Consider the following 284-nt stretch of genomic DNA (forward strand, 5'->3'; position numbering starts at 1 on the left):
GACAGATCACGTGTTTCCAATGCATCCGGCTTGGAGGCTCCCACGAGAAGCCATAGATGAATTAGGTTAAACCCTTTGTGATAGTGATGTTTGCTGAAGCCCAGTATTTAAAACGTCCTGCACATACGGTGTCCACAGGTAGGGCTGTAGTAAGCGAACATTTCACATCATTCCCAAAACATATAATCCTAAAGTCGGAAAGGTCCGGCCTTGTAGCCCTGCCGGCACCCATTGTTCTAGCCGAAGGAGTCCCTGTCTGGTCCCTGTCATGGGAGAATTCTTCA

This window comes from Salvelinus sp. IW2-2015, linkage group LG18 (assembly GCF_002910315.2).
Source record: "Salvelinus sp. IW2-2015 linkage group LG18, ASM291031v2, whole genome shotgun sequence".
NCBI classification, from domain to species: Eukaryota; Metazoa; Chordata; class Actinopteri; order Salmoniformes; family Salmonidae; genus Salvelinus; species Salvelinus sp. IW2-2015.